This window comes from Ailuropoda melanoleuca, chromosome 2, assembly GCF_002007445.2.
Source record: "Ailuropoda melanoleuca isolate Jingjing chromosome 2, ASM200744v2, whole genome shotgun sequence".
Lineage (NCBI taxonomy): Eukaryota > Metazoa > Chordata > Mammalia > Carnivora > Ursidae > Ailuropoda > Ailuropoda melanoleuca.
In genome coordinates, this window is record NC_048219.1 from 86245578 (window position 1) to 86265135 (window position 19558).

Here is a 19558-nt window from a genome sequence, read left to right on the forward strand (position 1 = left end):
ATTTATTTATTTGACAGAGACAGAGACAGCCAGCGAGAGAGGGAACACAAGCAGGGGGAGTGGGAGAGGAAGAGGCAGGCTCATAGCAGAGGAGCCTGATGTGGGGCTCGATCCCATAACGCCGGGATTACGCCCTGAGCCGAAGGCAGACGCTTAACCGCTGTGCCACCCAGGCGCCCCCCAAAATATTCTAATTGAGTTGACATTTCACATATACTTGGTATTACCTAAGGGAAATTTAGGAGGGAAAAACAAAATAGAACCCATTCATTTTTTTCGAGTCAAGTAAAAGCAAAGAGAAAATACTTCATTTTAAAAAACCAGATATGCTCGGGGCGCCTGGGTGGCGCAGTCGTTAAGCGTCTGCCTTCGGCTCAGGGCGTGATCCCAGCGTTCTAGGATCGAGCCCCACATCAGGCTCCTCCGCTGGGAGCCTGTTTCTTCCTCTCCCACTCCCCCTGCTTGTGTTCCCTCTCTCGCTGGCTGTCTCTCTCTGTCAAATAAATAAATAAAATCTTAAAAAAAAAAAACAGATATGCTCAACAATTAATGTTACAAAAATCAATATTTTCTTAAAGCATCAAACTTGGAGTGTAACTGACCCTCAGTGGGGAATAAAGCCTAACTCTGTTAGAGGAAAATATGGGTGGAAATAATGAGACCATAAGAAGTGAAAGCAAGAGTGTTCCTGCATAATGAAGCCTAAATCCATTCTTGTCCTAGGACCCCCACCCCCACCCCAATCTCAGGAACCAATCTCTCCTTCCTCTGAATCCAGAGATCCCTTTATCTACTTTGAGGGTGGCCTGGCTAGTGACCCAGCAGGTCTGACTGCCTTTCCACTCTGCTACTGGCAATCTATTTCAAATTGTGTTACATTTCAGCTCTAATAATTGCACTTTCAAATTGCATGCAAACTACTCTGCAACTCACTTGCCCACACAAACACTAGCAAAACCCTTACAGGTGCTCCTAGACAAAGCAAGCTGCATCCTCTTAAGAATGGGAGCCTTTGCATATCAAGCCTTAGATATGCTAACAATCCCACCTACTTCTGTAGCCAATGACTTATCTTTTTAGATGTCCAAGCTACAGACTCATCCCAAGAAAGTTCTAGTCATGTTGCTTTTCCCCAATAGGGCTCTGTCATAGGACGGAGGTGTTTTAGAACAAAACTGTGGTCAAGCAATCACGTAAGAGATGTAATTCCACAGCTTTGAGTGGCTTTAAAACCAGACAGAGCAAATTCTTCCTAATAAATGCCCTGTTGACCCACACAACATGGAATGCTGGACTTTGTGGCATTGCAAAGTTTCAGAGTCATGAGGCGCCACAAGACTCCATTTGGTTCAACTACTAACAATGCTTAAATTCCTTCTCTCATTAAATTTCATACTTGGGCAGTGCTGAACCAGAAAGATTGTTGGGGGGGGAAGCAAAACCAAACAACTTTCTTAGTCATTTCATGTGGATCCAAACAGAAAAAATATTAATACTTCACAATTTCTTATATCCCTACCTGAGGGGGAAGCTGTACTTCTTTTTCAAATATAGAAAGGGATCAGGGGCGCCTGGGTGGCACAGCGGTTAAGCGTCTGCTTTCGACTCAGGGCGTGATCCCGGCGTTATGGGATCGAGCCCCACATCAGGCTCCTCCGCTATGAGCCTGCTTCTTCCTCTCCCACTCCTCCTGCTTGTGTTTCTCTCTCTCACTGGCTGTCTCTATCTCTGTTGAATAAATAAATAAAATCTTAAAAAAAAAAAAAAGGGATCAGATGAGAAAGGAGGGCAAATTCAAGCGAGTTGGTAGCACTCTTCTCTAACCTGTTCCCCTCTTTCTCACAGATCTTTCTAAAAGACATGGTAAATGAAATAATTAGACGTGAGGACATCTTTGGAGAAAGGCCTCCTTTTGTCTAGGCGCAGAGCATAGGGCAGTCCAAGAGGAGAGGCATTTCTTTATGTGTATTGTTGTGCATGTGCTTACATTTTGCCCATGGCTTTCTTTTTTATTTTTAATTTTTATTTCTTTATTTATTTTTAAGTAATCTCTACACCCTTCATGGGGCTTGAACTCACAACCCCAAGATGAAGAGTCTCACGCTCTACCAACTGAACCAGCCAAGCGCTGCACTTACCCTGTGGCTTTCTTCAACTTTCCTGTCTCCATCACAATTCTCATCATTCATTTATTTATTCAGTCATTCCCTGAATACCCACCACTGTGTCAGGTACTAAGGATCCCTCCCTAGAAATCATAAAATAAATGCCTTCCCTGTTGTGATGAATAAACAGTCCGGTAGAAAGTGGCCAAAACAGGAACCTGGAGGAGGGAAGGTAACCACTGGGAAGCTGGGGGAAGCAAGGGAAGGAGAAAATTCTTAGATGGAGCTTTATAGGTCTAGAGGAATCTTCTGGGTGAACAATCGGGGAAGAGAGATAAGCTGAGGAAGGGCACCTGGTAGGAGGGGATAGAAAGTGCCAAGTCGTGGAGCCATTTGAAAACCAAGTCTTCTTAGTGAATAATTATTTTCTTGAAAAGGATTCTTTTTAGAGAAAGTAGAAGGACATGAGCAAGGGTTTAGTGGAGGAAAGTTCTGTCCCATGACAAGGCATTTGAACTTTATCCTATAAGATCGCTTTGACAGTACTGTGGAATAGGACAAGACTGGGGGCAGAGATATTAAGCAGTAGATTGCTGCAGGGAAGCAGGAAAGAGGTGGTGAGGGCTCCTAGCAGGGAGAATGAGGAGAAAGGGGCATATTTAAAACATAATGGAGATAGAGTCTACATGATAGTGTGGGAATGAGGAGTGGAAAGAGTCTAGGATGATGCTGGTTTCCAGTTTAGTCACTTGGGTATTAAAGGTGCCACTTTCTGAACAAAAAGAAAAAATAGAAGTTAAAAAAGAAGGATCAGCCACAAGAGATTAGTTCTGTTTCTTTTGAATCTGCATCCAAATGGTCATGAGGATCAACTCCACCCGAAAATGTCTCCAAATTCAGCATTTCCTTTCTCCACCTGGCATCATGTGTGTACTTCTTTTAGGACTTATTTCATTCCATCATAATTTTGTGTGTGTGCATGTTTTCCTCCTTTAAATCATGAGATCCTTAGAATAAGGTTGTTCCCTTATTTAATCTTATGACCCCATCCCTAGTGCCATGCATGGCACTGGCTGGTGCTCAACACAGATGAGCATCACTGAATGAATGAATGAATGAATGAATGAATGAATGAACAAGATCTTTCCATATGTGACGTTTGCCTTCCTATCTGGGAGCTTATGGAACCGTTTCTGTGCCTGTGGTTCTGACCTTTCTGCTCCCTGGTCTACCCGGCAACCTACCTCCTTCACTTTAGCTCTAGTTGGGTGACATGTCTGAGAAGGATCAGATGCATTAAACCAACCAGTTATGAATTTGCCCCTTTCCTCCAATAGAGGGAAACATTTCTCAGATAAGAAAAATGATAGATAATCCAGTCTTCAGGGGTGGAGATGTGGGTAATTACCAGAGTAATGACTCTTTCATTGCAGGGCTTCTAACTTCTCAAAGCTATCTTCTCTTTTCTGGCTCAGAATAGGAACCAGTAAGTGCCAGTTGAAGAAATGAATAAATGAATGAGCAAAAGCTTGAATGCAGCGGAGAAATGTGAATCAGACGTCCAACTTTAAATTTATTCTTAAAGATAGATAGATAGATGATAGATAGATTAATTGCTTTTTAGAGAGAGAGAGAATATTGGGAGGGACAGAGGAAGACGGGGGGAGAAAATCTCAAGCAGACTCCCCACAGAACAGGGAGCCCAACACAGGGCTTGATCTCACAATCCTGAGATCATGACCTGAGCTAAAATCAAGAGTCAAATGCTTAACTGACTGAGTCCCCCATGCGCCCGAGACCTCCAACTTTAAAGAAGAACAGCTTTCATACCTCCAGGAAAGATCAGCTTTAAGGAAGACCCATTTTAAATTTGGGCATTATGGTGAGGTTCTTGCTAGGGACATTCTAACCCTTTAGCCCCTCAAATGTGCCATCATATTATTTTTTTATTATTTTATTTTTATTTTTTAATTTTTTAAAAGACTTTATTTGTTTATTTATTTGTCAGAGAGAGAGAGAGAGAGCACAAGCAGGGGGAGCAGCAGGCAGAGGGAAAAGGAGAAGTAGGTTTCCCACCAAGCAAGGAGCCAGATATGGAACTCGATCTCAGGACCCTGGGATCATGGCCTGAGCCAAAGGCAGTCTCTTAACTGACTGAGCCACCCAAGCACCCCCAACATATTCTTTTTTTTTTTTTAAGATTTTATTTGTTTATTTGAGAGAGAGAGAGAGAGAGAGAGAAAGCAGGAGCAGGGTGAGGGGCAGGGGGAGAAGCAGGCTCCCCGCCGAGCAGGAAGCCCAATGCGGAGCCCAATCCTGGGACTCCGGGATCATGACCCAAGCCGAAGGCAGACACTTAACCGACTGAGCCACCCAGGCGCCCCCCCAACGTATTCTTTTTTAACAGATACTTGACATGATGGTGGATAATAGTTTCAGGACAGGCATATCCCTTAAAGGGGACTGGGTGGACATACACAGTCCCGAAGAAATTGGCCCCATCTGGGGCTCACCCTGGCCAGATGGGGTACAAGAACAGACAGGACGTGGACTCCCTGACAGCCCTGCCTCAGGTGACTTCCTGGTACCTCTGTCCTTTGCAGGAGTCAGTCTTGGATTTCTCAGAGTCTCATATTCACTGGGCCATTTCTGATGCCTATAAATGGGAGGCCTTGTTTTTTGGCAACTTCATTGACTTTTTCCCCCTAAAGCAACAAATGTAAAACATTTTTGTTTTTCTTTTGCCTCAGAGGAGGAAAGCTGGTATGTTTTCTCAGGCAAATATCCCAACATGCTGTCTTCAGAGAAGCATAGTTGTATGGAGTTGGGCACACCGTGTAAACTTTCTGGGCCACAATTTTCTCATCTGTCACAGGAAGGGGTTTGTTGACTTACCCACGTTCTCCCTTAGACCTGCGGTGTTGTGATTTGGGGGTTCAGAATATCTCCCTCACCACCCTCACCTCTCTGGCATGCCCTAGTAGACAGGAAGCTTCGTTATCTCAGCTGTATTAAGGAAACAAAACTGATAGATTGAAACTCTGTGTTAACACAAAAGACAAAATGAGAATCAGGAGAATGGCACGATGATGGCACGAGAATGGCACTTCTTTTAAAAGGTTTCTTCATTTTGTGAAAACATTTATTTATTCATTAACATGTGTTCATTTTTCATCCTCTTAATCACTTGTTAGGTATTTTTTTTTATTGTTGTTTTTCTTTTTAATGTAAGCTCCACACCCAACATGAGGCTCAAACTCATGACCCTGTGATCAATAGTCACGTGCCCTATCGACTCAGCCAGCCAAGTGCCCCATTCACCTGTTAGTTTTTAAGGCGTGTGCTAAGAGGCAGGTTCCGGCTCTATTTCAGGATTCTTCAGAAGTGTGCTCTCCTCATATGTCACACTGGGCTTCCCTGGGACCAAGGACATTTCCCTGAGTCCCTCACTTGTCAGTCTGCCCATGCTCTTAGCCATGGTAAGGAACAAATCCCATGACCAGTAGCAAAGGGGGAAGGAAGCCTTACCTCCTGTAGGTGTTCATCCATATAAATCCATCCCCAGCAAAGTAAGGGGTGGAGGCCAGGAATACCACATGTGTGTAATCTGCTGCTTAGGTCCACAGCTCTCAGGCCATCCTGCCTCATGAGCAGCCAGAACCAATCCCTGTCAGAGACCGATTGGTACTCGGTCTCGGCGAAGCTGCCTGTGCATCTCCCATCCACCACACTGTACACATGGGGCCCACCCAGGGGCCTCTTGGTCACGGACATGCCAAAGCATATGCCATCACCAATAGAGACAATTAGTGGGTGAGAGTAATAACTCACTGTTACGTGACATTTGCAGTGTGCAATCAGTTGTGGCGCTCATTATCTCTTTTGGTCCTCACCACTCTGAGGTGAGCAAGACTGCTCTTATTATCCCCATTTTACATAGGAAGAAAGTGAGGCTGCTGGTCCGAGACCTAAATTTCCTGATTCTAAATCCATTATTCCTTCTTTGTCCTTGTGCTTTCTGAACAGCCATCACTGACGTTCCCCTTCCTGTGAGGGGCCAACTTGGCACCACCCCGGGCAGAGTATTTCAGGCAGTCAAGGGTGGTTCAGGATTTGTCAGTCTTCTAAGAGTTAGCTGCAGACAGAGACCCTCTTTTCCATCAAAGCCAGGCATCCAGGTTGGAGGGAGCTCAGTGATCTGGGCATTGGGGTAGGGTTTACCACCAGCACCAACCCCCCTGAGGTCCCTGGTTCCTCTTCAACAGGCAAAAAACCACCCTCTTCCCTGCATCCCACTCCCATTTCCCACAGAGAGACCCCGGAGTGATGGGAATCAGACCGAGGGACTGCCTTGTGGGAAACCTCTAGACAGAGGAGTTGAAGAACAGCACAAACTGCTGCAGGTTACCTCCTGAGGACGTGCCAGAGAACGAATGCTCCAAAGGCAAGGGACCTTGACATGCCTGGAGGTGTATAAGTTTCCTTGGTTTTGCCACCAAGAGCCTGCGCTGGAACCCAGTACTCGATTAATCGGCTCCACATACATTTATTAAACATCTACTACTATATGTTGGGCACTGCTCTGAGGACTCGAGACGAATCCATATGCGACAACTCTGTCCTCCTAGAGTTTACATTCCAATGAGACATAGGTCAGAGGCCAGGCTGAGACCAGACTTCTGTTGCAAAAGCTCCTAAGAGTCAGGTGACTGATGTGCTTCCATCCCGGCTCTTTCTAGCATCAGTAGAAATCACTTCCGGGATAGGCTGCAGCTCAGGTGGCTCAGGAAATTCTCGACTTGAGCTGAGCAGAGGTGACCAGCCAGTATTGCATTTTGATCCCCTTACCACCTCTATAGAAGGAGAAGTCCACAGGCTGAAGGTTTCAATCTCTGTAATACTCAAGAACAGAGGTTTGAGCTTCGTTTATTGGTTTTTGTTTTCCCCCGATAGGGCATTCCAGCAAAGAATATCTGTGTGTGTATGTGTGCCCACATATTTGTGGAGTCTTTTATTAGACTCTGAAGATAAGAGAGAACCACAGAATCCCTAGAATTTTTTTCTCAGAAGAAAGAACAATAATAAAACGCAAGTGCTAGAGCCCAGAGAAGATCGCGTAAAGATTTTCCACAAGTGGAAATTAGTTCCATTGTAGTGAAAAGAGTTAAAATATGTAATTCCGATAGGGACAAATGTTTGTCACAATATAGGAATTCTAAGGCAGGTAGTCTAATGAACAGAAGTTGTCAGGGTGTTTGTCCTAGGGGGGCATCTGATTTTCCCTAGGGTGGAGCATGGATTAGACTTGCAATAGGGGGCGCCCGACTGGCTTGTTTGGCAGAACATGCAACTCCTGATCTCGGGGTCATGAGTTCAAGCCCCAACTTGGGCGCGGGACCTACTTAAAAAAAAAAGAAAAGAAGATTTGTTCTTTGTAGGCGTACCTGGCTGGCTCAATCCATAGAGCGTACGACTCCTGATCTTGAAGTTGTAAGTTCGAGCCCCACGTTGGCTGTAGAGATTACTTAAAAAATAAAATCTTAAAAAAAAAAAAAAAGACTACTTAGTTGAGGGTTGCTGGCTAAAAACAAGGTTGAGAGGCTCACCCCATGGGACAGAACCAGATATTCTTAGCCAGAAGGGACCTTGGAGATGTCAAATGGGAAGAGAGCATAAGGCAATTCAATGTAACATATATTAGGAGGGTAGTCTATGGAATGAGTCCTGGGTTCGATTCCTGATCTTGTCCTTTAACAACAGTGAGGGTTTTCTTGTTTTGTCGTTTCTGTTTTTGAATACTATTTATTTAGGTCTCAGTTTCCTCATCTCTAAAATGGGTGAGTATTGCTTAAAGGTTAAGTCCAGAAATTCATGTAACCTGGCTCAGTACATACAGTGAATGTCATTTTCCAGGAAGGAGAAGTGACTTGCTCAAGTCACACAGCTCGTTAGAGACAAACAAGAAAATAGCTAGGATAATACATAACTTCCTGTCATGAGCTTTTTCCCACTACCACCACCCTAGGCCAGAAAAGAGAAGCGGGACAGGTAAAATGTAGGTTTAGTTCAGAAGTGAGTATTATGGTGCCTTGAAGTAAAAAAAAAAAAAATCCCTGTTACTTAGTGAAGGCAGCTGTGTGCCAAGTACTATCCTGCATTCCAGATGTGTTATCTCATTAATCTTCACAGAGACGCTACATGGCATTATTATTATCCCTACGCTAGTGACGCGGGACTGAAGTTTAGAGGAATAAATAATCTCCCCAAACCCAGATCTGCCTGACTGACCTGGAAACCTGTGCCTGACTCTTAGCTGTAAAGACTGTGGTAAGAAGACTGAGGTGCATGAGACATAAAGTCAAGGCAAGCGGGCTCTGCAAGGCTGCTAACGGAGCCCCCTTTACTGCTGTCCCTGCTTTTGATGGCCGCCCTTCGTGAGACTGTGACTGTCATTTGTGGAAGGACACTGGGTTTTTATATTATTTGTTTGACTGTGTAGGAGAATGTGCGTAGAACAAATGAAAATCCTACCGCCGTCTGGGGCCGGAATTCGGGGGACAAGCTCGCCGCGCACCTGGACGGCAGGGGAGGGCGTTTTATTTCCAGTGTGAAAGGCCAAACAGTCCAGGAATGATAACATCACCCTCGTTTTTCTTATGAACTCCTAGAAGTCATCTTTGTTGGTATAAATGAGATCATTTAGCCTAATTAGTTCCAAGCTTAATTAGCAGTAATTATCCCAACATGGGAGTAATATCCAAGCAGGAAGTGCCGAGTCCTCGATTAGATAGATCTCTAATTGGTGTTACAATATTGTAATTAAAGCGTGTTTGTACGCCTCTGCCGCAGCACGCGATTTGTTTCATGTCTGATTAAACAGGGAGACCCGGCAGCCTCTGAGGGGGCCGGGACTTTAGATCTGACGCAGACAACATGTTAACCCTGTGACCAAAAGTATGGGGGGAGGGGCTGCCCTCATGGTCACGGTGACTCTACGGGCCCTGAGCCTTCCTGCCCAGAGGCTGTGTGCTGGGTCTGTTCACCCCCGCCCCTGCCGGCAGTGTGTGCGGAGAACATGTAGCTGAAGGACCATTTTGTAAGTTTTATGCCTTTGAGAGCTGCCTCTTCTGTCACCCAGAGGAGACTCTCCAAAAAAAACCAAACAATAATAGCTATCATTTATTGAGCATTTACTATGCGCCAGATATGGCGCTAAATGCTTTAAATAACAAAGTTTATTAAATATTCAGAGAAAACCTCTGAGTTAACTACTATAATCCGTGTTTTACATACAAAAACCTGAAGGGGAGGGAATTGCTTCAGCAAGCTAACTCCAAGGCCACCCCCTCAGATCTCGCCTTGAACAATCAATCACCCCTCCAGAAGGACACCTCTGACCCGGAGACCAGGTTTGCTCCCCCACAGAGCTCCTCATAGTTTCCCCTCATTCACTCTATTATAGTTTTATGCTCCATCTACCCCTGCTCCGTGCCCGGTGCTCAAAACCTCGCAAAGAGCCAGCAGTAGACAGGTGTGTGTAACCAACAGGAGCCAAATACATTGTCAGAATAGTAAATCGGGTGATTCGAACTCAGCTCGGTGTGCTGCTGTAGTTTGGGTGTTTTCCACTTCATCACGCTTCTTTTTCTCATGTTTAAAATTCTGAAGTTAAGTTTCTAGGTAGTACACATACAACGAATATGTGTTTTGGTGAGGAATCGGAGAATAGATTTTCTTTGTTTCTTTCTTTTTAAGATTTTATTTATTTGAAAGAGAGAGCGAGCACAAGCTGGGGAGTGGGAGGGCAGAGAGGGAGAAGCAGGCTCCCTGCTGAGTGGGGAGCCAGTCATGGGGCTTTATCTCAGGACCCCAAGATTATGACCTGAGCTGAAGTCAGACACTTAACTGACTGAGCCACCCAGGCGCCCTGAGAATAGATTTTCTTTCCTCTCATTTCAAAATGCTGTATTACAATTTTGCAATAGATCATTTAACCATTCACCATACTTATCTATTTAATGCTTCAACTTATGTTGCAATGTAGAGATTTTTGTCCATACTCAAATAATCAATAATTGGATCTAGTAAGTACAAGAGAATTTGAGTAAACCAGATAGAATTTATGTGTGTTTATATATCATTGGATTCTGCAAATTTTAAAAAATCTGACTAGCATTCTCAGAATCTGTATTTCAGTGATTCCCAGCCATGGTTTTGGCACACCCCAAGAATGTCTAGTTATTTCAAATGGTGACAGAAAATTCTCAGAAATTATTATTTAATTCCAGTATAATTAACATACAGTGTTATGTTAGTTTCGGGTGTACAATATAGTGATTCAACAGTTCTGTACATTGCTCAGTGCTCATCGCGACAAATGCACTTCTTAATTCCCATCACCTATTTCACCCATCCCCCATCCATATCCCCTCTGGTAACATCAGTTTGTTCTCTATAGTTAAGTCTGTTTTTTGGTCTCTTTTTTCTTTGTTCATTTGTTTTGGTTCTTAAATTCCACATATAAGTAAATCATATGGTATTTGTCTTTCTTTGACTGACTTATTTCACTTAGCATTATACTCTCTAGCTCCAACCATGTCATTGCAAATGGCAAGAATTCATTCTTTTTTATGGCTGAATAATATTCCATTGTATACCACATCTTCTTTATCCATTCATCTATCAATGGACACTTGGGTTGCTTCCGTATCTTGGCTATTGTAAATAATACTGCAATAAACACAAGTCTTTTTGAATTAGTGTTTTCATATTCTTGGGGTGAATACCCTGTAGTGGAATTACTGGATCATATGGTGATTCTATTTTTTTATTTCTGAGGAATCTCCATACTGTTTTCCACAGTGGCTGCACCAGTTTGCATTCCCACCAACAGTGCATGAGTGTTCCTTTTTCTCCACATCCTTGCCAACACTTGTTGTGTCTTGTGTTTTTTTATTTTAGCCATTCTGACAGGAGTGAGGTGATAGCTCATTGTGGTTTTGATTAGTATTTCTCAAAATTCTCAGGAATCAAAAAAAAATTAACTTTGCTGCTGGGGTGCCTGGCTGGCTCAGTTGTGAGAGCATGCAACTATTGATCTCAGGCTCATGAGTTCAAGCCCCATGTTGTGGGCATAGAGTTTACTAAAATAAACAAATAAAATAAATAGACCTTATGGTGCAACTTCTGAAAAAATCAACTCTGCTGGATGTTTAAAAGAAAATGTGACACAGGATGCATTGTGGAGGAATAAGAAGCAGGTTGGATCAGAATGGAGCCAACACCTTTAAGACTTTGGAAATCAACTGCTATTTAATCTTGGTCACTGGTCATGAAGCATATTTAGGGATTAAGAAGCTCAACAAGAATATTTGTTTAAGGGAGGAAAAAATGAAACAAGAGAAACCAGAGTGGGAGACAAACTATAAGAGACTCTTAATCTTAGGAAACAAATGGAGGGTTGCTGGAGGGGAGGGAGGCGGGGGGATGGGGTGGTTGGGTGATGGACATTGGGGAGAGTACGTGTTGTGGTGAGCACTGTGTATTGTGTAAGACTGATGAATCACAGACCAGTACCACTGAAACAAGTAATACGTTATATGTTAATTTAAAAAAATAAAATGGAGTAACAATTTACAGTGGGAAAAAAAAGAACATTTGTTTATTTTTTAAAATTTTTGTTTCTTTTTTTTTAAGAGAGAGAGTAGGAGCAGAGGGTGGTGAGTGGGGGGAGGAGCAGAGGGAGAGGGAGAGAATCTCATGCAGACTCCCTGCTGAGCATGTAGCCTGCTGCGGGGCTCGATCCCAGAACTTCGAGATCATGACCTGTGCTAAAATCAAGAGTCGGTTGCTTAATGATCTGAGCCACCCAGGTGCCCCAAGAATATTTGTTTATTCATTAAAAAAGCTTTTAAGCATATTTTTTTGCAAATGAATAGATGATACACAAAGTATAAAATTCACAAAGTGTGTAAATCCCATCCCTCAGCCACTTCAGAGGCAACCAGTTTTGCATATACCTTTTGGGAGATATTCTATGCATATGCAAATATATACATTCTGAAAGGCATTATTTCTTGACCAAACACCATAGCACACACTGAATCATAACAGTGAATCAGCTCATTTCCTAGTCTAGGCAAAGACAGGAAGTGAGAATGAGAAATTCAATACATAGAAACCCAAAGCACAAAGCTCTGTGAGTCTATTTTTTAACAAAACTATTACTAAACATTGTGGTGATATTCTGAAATTTGAATGGTACTAATGGTACTGGTACTAATGGATGAGAAATGCTGCTTGACTTATGACAAGAATGACATCATCAAGTGTGAGTCCTGAATCTTTCTGGGTTTTTCTGTTCTGACTAACTCTTAGGGTGATGCTTGCACAGGGCTACTTACTCAGTACCAGCATAATGAAGCAGAGGGCATGTGTTCTAGTCACTGTTAGCAACTTAACTTACTGCTGGTCTCTGTCATTAAAGGAGTTAGACGAGAAAGTGAGAATGAATTCATGCAAATCTAGTACCACCAAGAGAGAAAAGTCTCTTTATATAAAAGACATCATCACTGCATTATTTTGTGTGGACAGGGCTTGGTGTATATCTTGGATGACGCCTTTAGTGCCAGAATAATCCACAAAGCTTCCTGCAGTATTGCACTAATAGTTGGGAATTTTTTTTGGCTTTTGAATAACCAGAAATGATCTAACCATGATATTAAAATAATTAGATTTGCATTTATGCAAGTAACAGATATACCAGGTTAAAATTATTGCGGTATGAGTATCATACGATATCCAAGAAGTGCACTAGCCAAGGTCATCATCAGCTTACTATAGTTTTTATTTAGAATTTATTGAGCCTTACACATGCTAGGCTTTGAGGAAACCTGGTGTCCTGGGAACTGATGATCTTAGGTTATTTATCATCTCATTTTGTTTATCAAAGTCTTGCCTGGAGTCCCCATGGCTTTTCTTTTCACCAAGGGCTCACCCTACGTGGAGAGAGACTCTGATGCTTCTTTTATGGCTGAGGAAGTCTCTCTTGACTCTGAGTAGACTACGTTCTCTTCTGAAATGTGCCTTTGGCAAACAAAAGGGCCAGTGTGGTGGAATGTCCTGGAAGCATCATCTAGGACCACAGTAACCTTTGGTTTTTATTTTAAATATTCTGCTCCATTATGTCTATAAATGCACTTGTATTTTGTGTCCCAATTTTTGGCTTAGAAAATACAACCACTAGAACTGGAACAAAGTGGCTCTAGTTTGGGGTCTGACCCTTTTTGCCTAGTGGAAAGGTAAGTTTTTGCTTTGTTTCTCTGGACCTTGATCTTTTCATTTGTAATGAGATGTTGGACCAGTGTCTGAGGCACCTTTTGTCTTTGGGATTTGACCATTATGAGCTTTGGCACTCTGAGTGTGTGTGTGTATGTGTGTGTGTGTGTGTGTGTGTGTGTTTAATGTTTTCACAATATCAAGCTCTGAGTGAATCTGGCTATAAACAATATGACGAATTAAGACATTATATCTATGAGGACAAACTCCAAATATTTTTGGGGTAGAAGTTAGTTGATTGTTTCCCTTTTACCCAGCTTAAATCCAGAAAACCTTCCTCCTCTGTGACACTTCAAACCATTTTGAGTTCTCACTCTCAAAGTCGATCCCGTCCTGGTTCCTGGCCAGTTTTTCTCTGCCTTCACAATATTTCCAAGAGTCTGCCTTTTTTCTCCTGCTGGCTAGTCACTGTGTGACTTACTGCAGCTTTTCCCCTTCTGCCATTAATAAACTTAGTAGTACTGCTGCCTTTCAGGGCACGGACCACGTGATACTCATCCTATTGGGCTTCCTCCTCTCTGTGTCAAGTGCTTTGTACATATTAGGACTTCAGAAATGGTTGTTGATGGAACTGAATTTCTGACAATTCCTACCCAGTCACATCCTTCAGAACTTCCTCCAAAGAAGTCTTTCTGGACTAATTCAATTCAGACTTTGCATTCCCCTTATTTGCATGCCATCACACTTCTGTGCTTGTGGCTTGTATCATATTAACTTGTGCACTTATTTGTTCTAGCTCTCCCTTTTGAGCTATAAGTGAAGTATGGGAGAAAGGTCCTCAGTCTTGAAGTTAGAAAAGTTGGGCTCTGTCTCTGCAAATTTACTAGCTGCATGACCAAGGACAGTCACTCAGCCTCCCCAGGTCTCAGCATTGTTGTTGTTGTTGTTGTTATTCTTGTTGTTGTTTAACCTAAAAGAGGGAAGGAGGGAAAGGGTGAGGACGGATCTAATCATTCTCGCCTTAGAATCCTGATTTTGGGCATACTGGTTCCCTAGCAAGATGGTAAATTTCTCAAGAGCAGAGAATTTCCTTTCTTTACAATTTGGAATAGCTAACACTGCTTGACATAGATGATACTTAGTAAATTCTTCCTTAGAAAATAACCGTTATTCTACCCCTTCGGGCAAGAAAGTTAAACCCGAGAGTGTCCCTCTTGCATCACAGCCCGTGACCTGAAGCAGCTCTTGGATCCACTCTAGGAAATGCTATTCTGGACTCGGACATCAGCAGCTAGGACCAGCGTACCGTGTTAGTCGTGAAGTTGAGGGGTATACCTAACAGCTTTGCCTTTTTAAGTAAATGTGTTTATGGTTTGTGCTGCTTTCCTCAGTAAGATCATTTCCTTACAAGTAATGAGAGCTGTGTGTGATATGGTTGAAATCCTGTCCCTCGGCTGAGATGGAGAACTCACGTGATGCTGAGTGGGGCCCATTATCCCAACGGCACTCACAGGAATGCTAAGTCTGGCAAATATTAACTCGGGAACCACAGCAGCAGTGAGGAGACAGCTGTCTGCCCACCTTCCTGAACCTACCATTTTGGGGGTATTTTCTGATTTTCCTTTCCTTGGCTTGAGCGTTGCGTTTATTTGCCCTTTCACTCATTCATCTTTCTTCTCTCTCTCAAAAAAAAAAAAAAAGCTAAACAAGAACATCATATTTCTTCCATTTGTCTCCAACTGGAAACGCTGATGTTCTCATTCATTTCAGAGCAGGAAGCTTTTCCTCTTTTGCCTAAGTGACGTACAGTACACTTACTCATCTTCTGTACCTCCAAGCCACAAGCCTGGGCATTGGAAGAACTCTGGAGTCTTCCAAAGATCTTGGGGAACAGACTCCCATGCAGGCAGCTATAGAATGGATGGGTTGTGAGAGCAGCTCAAAACCAGTCCTGTGTGCTGGAGACGCTTTCCTGGAGGAAGAGAAGCATCTGATATTTATCCATATGGCCGAGAAGGGAGTGACATATTAGGTGGGAGAAAGCTAACACACATCTGAATGGATGTAAAGAAACAACTTATAGCTAAAAGGGAGGAGTTGTGGTTTAGGTTAAAACCACAAAGGAAGTGAAGGACGTTACCACCTTCCTCTTTGTGGGCAGAAGATTCTCCTCTGGCTCATCTCATGGGCTCTGTGAGACTGTCTTCCTACAGGAGTATGTTTATTGCTCCTGCTCTTCTAGGAAAGCACCATGTGCAGTGGTTTGTGGTCTTAGAGAGTTTAGACGTGATGTTTAAAGCGTAAACACGCCATAAAGTACCCCCATTTCCAAACCTGTTGTCTCAAAAATGCTTCCCTCATCTTAAATAGAAGAGCAAGGAATTAAAGATGTCTGGGAAATGAAGGGAAGAAAAAATATATATGTAGTTGTGTTCTGTTAATAGCAACCATTTATTGAGGACTTGCTATGTGCTAGGTATTTTCCTTATATTATCTCTGAACTTCCAAAAGTTTGGAGAGATAGGTTTTATTATTCTCATTTTTATAGGTGAGAAAACTGAGGCCAAGAAAAATCAACTCATGCTATGAACTTGAACCCTGAACTCCGGTATGTTTGATGGTAACACTTGTGCTCCACCCTGCCTCTTCTTAAAATCCGGTTTTAGTATTTCAGCCACTGATACCGAAAACTTGGAAGTAAGAGTTGAAACCTGCCTCTGCACCTGATTACCTAGATGACCCTGGGCAAATTATCTGATGCTTCCAGGTCTTATCTGGTCTGTCTTGACTGGAATGACAATCACTTCATGTTGGGAAAAGTCCTCCTTATTGGCTTCTTATTAGAATTAACTGAAGCAAACGATACAAAGGTGTAGCATATCGACCAGCATACAGTAAACTCCCCAGAGGGTAGCCATCCACTAATTGTATACGGGTCAGGTTCTAGACCAGACTGTGAAGCGGTTAAAGTGTGCTTGAGGGAAACTTCCAACTCTTGAAACTGCCCTAACTCCTTTCTCTCTCTAGCAAAAACATGCATCCAGGTAAAAATGGCTACGTAACACTCGGAAGAGAGAAGCCATACCACTTCCACACTAAAACAAAAGAAGCAAGCCTTGGTTGTAGAATTCTAACTCTGTCCTAAAGCTTGAGGCAAGAGCTGTTTTGTGGTTTATTGTTTGGGGGAAGGTGGGAGCGTTAGGGGGTAGGAACAAGAAGCCATCTGTGTCCCCCCCCCCCCAGCCCTACTGCGCACAAGGACCCAAGGCCGCCTTTTCATCTCCTGCTTCTTTTTCTGAGTATGTTCAGTGTAGGGGAAGTCGTGGATTCCAGGTCTCAGCTGCTTTTGATCAGAACTTTTTTTTCCCCTCCTGTGGTGATTTTGCATGAATTTTAGACCCTGGCGACTTTCAGTTGCCTGGGTCTGGTTTTCATTGCAGATTTTGTCAAGATTTTACATATAGGTTGCATTTGAAAGGCTTTTTCTTTTTTCCTTCTCTCACTTTTCTGTGTGAACTTAAGGTTCTGGACTTTTTCCCCAATTTATTTTATTTTAAATATAATATTAGTGTATTTCCTTCTTCTAAAGATTTTATTTTTAAATAATCTCTATACCCAACGCGGGGCTCGAACTCACAACCCAGAGATCAAGAGTCACGTGCTCCATGGACTGAGCCAGCCAGGAGCCCCAGTGTATTTTCTTAATTACAAAAGTAATAACTATTCAGTATAGAGAATTAGATAAAAAGAATAAAGAAAAATGTAATCACCTGCAAACCCAGCATCTACAACTCTATTCACGTTTTAATTCATTTCCTTCATTCTTTCCTCTATGCATATACATGTGAAATGTATTACATGTGTTTTGCAAAACTAGATATATACATTTTATATTGTATATATACAATATATATTTTTTGCATAACTTTGTATCATGAGCATTTTTGCATGTCATACATTTTTTTTCCAAAATATTTATGGCTGCATAATATTTCACTGTATGAAAGTACCAGGATGAACTTAACTGTCCCCATTCTGCTGGATGTTGAGATGCTTCTTGGTCTGAAATTCTGAGTTTCCACATTTCCTTTTTCCTTATAAATAATTCCTAGAAAGGGAATTGTTAGGACAATCATGGAACAGAGTATATACTTTTAATTTTTTATTTAAAAGAAGTATTTGTACCTGATTGTTGTAATACTGACCAATCTGTTTATGGCCTTTTCAAAGCTTCTTGATATATGGTATCAAATTGATTTCCAGAAATGTTGCTCTAGGACAGGGCAAATCTGTCCCATGACCTGTTTTTATACAGCCCATGAGCTAACAATGATTTTTACACATTCAAGTGGCTGGGAAAAATCAAAAGAAGAACAATATTTTATGACAAGTTAAAATTATATGGAATTCACATTTAAGCTTGCACAAAGGACGCCTTTTTGGGAGAGGGTCGTGTTCTTTCAGTTGTAGATTGTCTGTGGCTGCTTTCACCCTGCGGTGGCAGAGCTGAATAGTTGCAACAGAGATTGCGTGGTTCACAAACCCCAAAATATTTACTGTCTGCCCTTCCCGGAATTAGTTCGTGTAGACAGTTTGCGGACCCTTGCCTTCTTGTGTGATCCTACAAATTGTCATGATCCTACAAATTGCCGGTGGGATTTTCTTACTCTTTGTTAATCTGAACAAGTCAACAAATAATCACAAAGTGTTTACCATGAGCCAGGCCGTCACAGAAAATACAATTTGACTTACTCTTTCTTCAATTACTAGTTAGAATGAATGCTTTCATGAATGCATTCAAGTGATTTTTTTTCCTATTAATTCTCTGTGTGTGTGTGTTAAATGGTAAATTTTGAAATGTTAAAAATTGCAATGTCAAATTTCAACTCAGGTGTTTTTTCCATATTGCTTTGTATGAGCTCTTTCTATACTAATAAGATTAATTTCTTTTCAGTCATATTTGTTAAAATCCTATTTGTTGGAAATACTTTGCTTCCACTGGGTTGCTAGCCTTCTAGTTTTATGATTTCTTTTTACATACAGAACTTTACATTTTTATGTCATCAAATCTATCAAATTATTTATTTTTCCTTTGATTTTATTCTAAGAATATCTTTCCCTGTCCCCAAGGTCAGATAAATATTCATCTATATTTTCTTCTAGTTTTTTTTTAACTGATTCATTTTTCTATTTATCTCTTTAATCCCTCTGGAATTTATTATGTGATGTGAGATGAGGATATTAAGTTTTTTCCAAACCCAGTAGAACCATTATGCAGTAGTATTTCTTGAGTAATCCTCCCTATCCCTACTTATCTGTGATGTCACCTTTACTAAATTCTTACGTATCCTGGGATGTGTTCCTGGCCCACATTCCAGTTCTCCGTGTGTGTGTGTGTGTGTGTGTGTGTGTGTGTGCGCGCGCGCGCGCGCTTCGTTGTTGATTTCTCATGGACGTCCACTTTGTGGTTCCTGATTAGGTCTGTATAGTACACTGATCCTAGCTGGATTTTGGCATTATATTTTTTCTTCCTCCGGTGTATTACTCCTCTGCAATGGTAAATTTCAGTAGCATCACCCCTTCTCATGGTCAATTTGTCAGGAATGCAGTATAAGCTTATCTCCTAAAAGTACACAAATGGTAAGGAACCTTCGTACCAAACAAGAGGCAAAGGCCGGAGCCAGGCCTCACACGTGTGTGACCCATGAACCACAGCACTCATTCATAACCGCTCCAGGTGACAAGGCTTTAGCTTTTGTAACCTAGGAGGTTGGAGGTTTTCTGGCTGAATAGCATCAACTGGCATAAAAAGAGCAAATCTCTGGAAGGGGTTCCCAGAAGAGCTGTTACCTGATGCCCAGCCCCTAACCTTCTGTTAACAGCTCACCCCAACCCGACCTTGGTTCACAGTGGAGTTATTTCATTTACCAGGTGTGAAAATTGGATTTTACCACAGAGAAGGGGAGTTATTACCTATCGGGTCTGCTCTTTAGGGGAGCAGAGACTGGTGAGGCATTTATTAAGAGATGTGCTATGCATGGAACATACCATTAGAGATGTGTTCCTTTAAAATGGATTTGCAATCTTTGTCATTTTAGGAGTGCTATTTTTTTTCTTTTACTTTTTCTGTCTGACAGCCTTCTTTCCCTTGTAGATTGCACACATCCCACCTAGGA

General features: G+C 42.2%; 1 protein-coding gene across 4 annotated transcripts in view; it reads left to right on the forward strand.

Annotated features, from left to right (window-relative positions):
* Positions 1 to 19558, forward strand: part of BCL9 (BCL9 transcription coactivator) — an 83966-nt gene that overhangs the window by 23207 nt on the left and 41201 nt on the right. Inside the window, exon 1 of one of the 4 annotated variants that reach the window (XM_034642777.1) lies at positions 12313 to 12435. The exons of the other annotated variants lie outside the window; for them this stretch is intronic. The gene's annotated coding sequence lies outside the window, so the exon portion shown is untranslated. Of the gene's footprint in view, positions 1 to 12312; positions 12436 to 19558 lie in introns of those variants that run through there. 4 annotated transcript variants of the gene reach the window in all.